The sequence below is a fragment of the Belonocnema kinseyi genome, chromosome 1, assembly GCF_010883055.1.
Source record: "Belonocnema kinseyi isolate 2016_QV_RU_SX_M_011 chromosome 1, B_treatae_v1, whole genome shotgun sequence".
In the NCBI taxonomy this organism is placed as follows: domain Eukaryota; kingdom Metazoa; phylum Arthropoda; class Insecta; order Hymenoptera; family Cynipidae; genus Belonocnema; species Belonocnema kinseyi.
In genome coordinates, this window is record NC_046657.1 from 180265836 (window position 1) to 180270445 (window position 4610).

General features: G+C 34.9%; 1 pseudogene; it reads left to right on the forward strand.

The window, feature by feature from the left end:
- The first annotated feature begins 1688 nt into the window (after positions 1 to 1688).
- Positions 1689 to 3636, forward strand: LOC117181500 (annotated as a pseudogene).
- Positions 3637 to 4610: the final 974 nt, after the last annotated feature.

Sequence of the window (4610 nt, forward strand, 5' to 3'; positions counted from 1 at the left end):
GTGTTGTTTACGTCATCTTCGGTGTTTTTTCCTCAGAAAATTTTTGCAATAAAATATTTCTGATTTTTGCCAGTATATCTATGCTAGGCTTGCGATTCCAAATATTTTGACATACATAACATATCCATAGCTTGAGAAAAAAAAACACACAAAAATGCGATCTACAGAAAAACAATAGAAAACCAGTGGTAGAACAGTGCAGATATTAGTTAAAATGTTTAAACCACGGGTGGCACCTTCATTTGCACATATTGTCACAAAGCATGCTAAAAGTAACATTTAATAATGAAGCTTGCTTATTTTCAGCATTTTATAACACCAAATAGAAACCACATTTATTCAAATTAAATAAAACGCAAGAAAATTGACATCACTATTACTGGGACGTTTACATTCAATACATTTTTTAAAATTATGTTTGATATTTTATACTTAAATACAAATGTCTTTATACTTATCCGTATTAGATTCCATTGCCCTGTGGAAACGCGGGCACACAAAACAGATATTTAACATAATATATTAATTTATTTCATTATGTAAATTTTATAAATCAATAATTGAAAATTAATTAATGTTAGTTATAATAAAATAATCACCCTCAACCTTATAGAATATTCTAACCAACCCCTGATGACGTAGGCGTATATTATTAATTCTATTTCACGAGCAGAGAATCATGGCTTTGAAAAATCAATTAGAAAATCGATAGAGGCATATTTTCTACAAATTACTTTGACGGATAATTGTCTATTCAATTCCATAGGTACTTTATGCTGATAAAGCACTCATATATGAGAATATTTTTCGGAGTTATCTTTTTTAAGTTTGTAATGAGCAATTAATATTGCAGTCAATTTGAAAATTCATCATTTTCGTATTGACATCAGAACAATTTTGACAGTTTTAAATTAAAATGTTCTAAATAGTACAATTTGGATTGTCGCATAAGTAATGATCGATTTGCTAATTAGGTTGGTCTTTGAATCTATGAAGGTAGTTACATGATTGTTTACATATTGAGTGCTTGCTGTGACTATAAAGGAACCCTTTTGCCTTTTTTCCCCTTTTCCCCCTTTTTTATAACGTAAGAAATCGAATCTTCACTTGTAACTCAACCTCTAACGACTCTAGTTGTATATCTTGTGAATTGGAATAAATAACACGTTCATTTATTACTCGACAAAACACAATTTCAAATAAGCATTCTTTTAGAACTGTATGATTTCTGTAATATATAAATTCTTCATTATTTGAGTATTCAAGTACACTTGAACTCCACAGATATACGAAGCTCGGTAATCAGAAACTCCAAAGATACGATCGTAAAAGGGACTGTCACTCCTATGCGTGAGCACGCATACAGGCCTACTGCGCGCACGCGCAGGCCGAGGTAGAGGCAGCGCGCACTTGCGCGCGTTTGACTCTCAAAAAGGCCGAGAGTAGAGGGGGAAAATGCCGCTCCCTCCTTTTGAGTCGGGACTCTCGTATCTGTGAAGCGCTCGAATCTTTAGAGTTCGACTGTATTCGTTATAATGTACAATAATTTTACACGTTAATCACCTAGAATAAAACTTCTTATGAGTGAAATATTTTTAAATCGTGGTTTGAAAATATGATTAAATTGTGTTTAGCAATAACTTACAATGTATTAAAATATTTATATAATTTTTAATTTCAAAAAAAAAATGACACGTCCAGTAATATACGCAGTAGAAGAGAGTCCATCATGCCGCGCTGTTCGTTTAACAGCAGCTGCTCTTGAAATAGAATTGGATGTTCGCATAATTAGATTGAAACGAAAAAATCATCGCAAAGAGGAATTTATTCAGGTAAAATTAATAGTTTTAATTTAATTTCAAGTGCACACAAAGAGAAATTTCAAGAGATTAATTAACGGAACTGCTCCTTAATTTCACTCAACACGCTTTGGGGCAAGAACTCATAACTCGAAACACATGCTGTTAAAGCACGGACTGTTGCTTAAATTCATGGGCTCCAAAATCTTAGTTCATACACCAAAGCGTGAATAAAATCAAGGTGCAGTTCCGTGAATTAATTCCTTAAAAACTCTTTCCGTGTATTTGTTTATTACAAATCATATTCAAATCGTTTTTTAGATGAATCCAGCGCATACTGTTCCAACTTTAGTAGATGATGGATTTATTCTCTAGGACAGGTAAATCATGACATTAGAACTGAAAAATATTATATCATCAGGTCTTAATTTATTTCTCAGATTATGTAACAAGAATGTCAAAGGATCTTCCATCCTCCCCACTCGTCGAGTCCTAGAAGAAGGAACCCGTTGCCACTGTTTCCCTTGTACGGGGTAGTCAGTCCATTTTGTACCCTTGACCGGCAAAGGTCTGTTATAATAAAGAAGTCCTGCAATATAGTTCAGGCACAATAAAGAGTATTTAAAAGTGATTCTTCTGACCCGTTACAAAATTGGCGATCCTGCCAGGATAGGAGTACACGATTCTTGTCTCTATGGAGCAATTTAGAGATCAAAAGACCCTATCTTTGGAAGATAATCTGGAAAACGGAAATCACTACGGTGGTTAAAATCGAGGAGTTCCGGACTGTTACTACGATGCAGCCCGACAACCAGGAAAGAGAATTTGCAGTGGAACGAAATCTCTACGGTGATTAATATCGAGGGATAAATCCAAGACTCCGGACTGTTACTACGGTGCAGCCCGACTACCAGGAAGCAGAGTTTCAACAAAGAGAAAGTAAGCGAATTTTTAGAAAATCAAATAGAAAATTTGTTTGGCGTCGGTATACTGTTGGCATAGCACTACCCCGTAAGCGTAGAATTAATTTTTGAAAAATAAATGATTTAGGAAAAAAAGCTAGAAAATTTGTACTTAGACGTTATACTTCATATTGTTACGCGTTCGCGACACTTACATCCGACACTCGCAATCAGGTTTAAAGCTGGCTTTCCACGCCTATAGGGAAAATTTAAGTACACATTATCGCACACTTACAGACAATTCCACAGATTCGGATAGTTCCATATCTGAGCGCAGTACGACCGCTCCCACTATGACTACGGAAGATTCGTCAAAACAAGAGCAGGATGTTCTAACATTGATCCTGACTAAACTTCAAATAATAGATGAGAAAAAGTGGGAACGGGTCCCTCCTTCTAGGACTCGACGAGTGGGGAGGATGCAAGATCCTTTGACATTATTACATTCTTGTTACAATTAAAGATTTAAAAAAATTATTTTTAGTCATGCTATTATGTGTTACTTGTCTAACAAGTACGCTAAAGACGATTCCTTGTATCCTAAAGATCTTCAGTTGCGAACAAAAGCTGAACAATTCTTACAGTTTGATAATGGACATTTGTTTAGCAGTTTCGCATCAATCGCTGTAAGTCACTTCTTGATAGTTTAACATTTTATGAATTATAAACCAGAAAAAGATTAAATTAAATTAATACTTTATTTTTTGCAGCGACCAATATTTTTGTTTGGAGACACTGACGCTCCGGACGAAAAAATACAGAAGATGAATAATGCATACGATGTATTAGAAAAGCTACTAGAAGGTAGAAATTGGTTGGTTGGTGACTATTACACTTTGGCTGACATCAGTTGTGTTTCTACTATGTCCATCTAAACCGTAAGAAAACAGTATTATTTCCATATTCATGCCAGAGTAGAGACTTAAAACTAATATTTCAGTGATTTCTATAATTGAGGAGCTCTGCTCGTCAGTTCTTGGAATTTTGTTATATTATTCCTAGTGAATGCGCTTTAGGATGCCCTGTGATTGATGGAATAACAAGAATTAAAAAAGGTTTTTAAACAAAATTGTTACTAATTGATTTTCAATGATCGAGTTACATCGGACTTTAGCAAATTTAGCAGATAAAATTTATTTTAGAAAGTTTCAGATCAAAATAATAAATAGTTATATATGTATCGGAGAATTTAAGAATGCCGATTCACGCGAAAAGCAGTCTATCGGTTTGTAAAGTTTTTAATCGGTGTCATAAATGTAATCATTTTAATGGCTCACTACATAGTCACCAACATTTCAGGTGGTGCCTGTATAATCGCCAAAACAAGTAATTAAAATTCGCATGAATCGGCTTTCCTAAATGGAAGCACCAATAAAATGGAGCGTCTCGTCCAGTTATCCGTAAGTTTGCTTCGTTTATCTACGTGTATTATATTTATTGTCTTTCTGTAATCAGTTTTCTATGCTTCGTCTGCTACGTTCAAATACCAATAGGTTTAGTTGTAAGCAGTGGGTTATAACCAAGAGTCTTTCGGTAAGAAAAAAGATATACGTGTAGGAAGCCAAGAGACAAGTTGCGAGGAACTCGTGTCTTCGCAGCGTTTAAACGACAGTTGAGGTTGGAGGGGGCGGGGGTGCGTGACAACACAAAAAGATCGTGAGGAGTACCTTGGTAAAAGACGATAATTTATCCCCCAATCTACAACCAGAAAAAAGTTCTTCTTAAATTTAAAAAAATATGTTGTTGACTAGTTTCGTTTGATTCAACATAAAAATATTTTCATATGGGAAAGTGGTTCGTCCATCCTTGTAGAGCCCCGCATGCAAGGATAAGGCTGCGTACTGTTAGA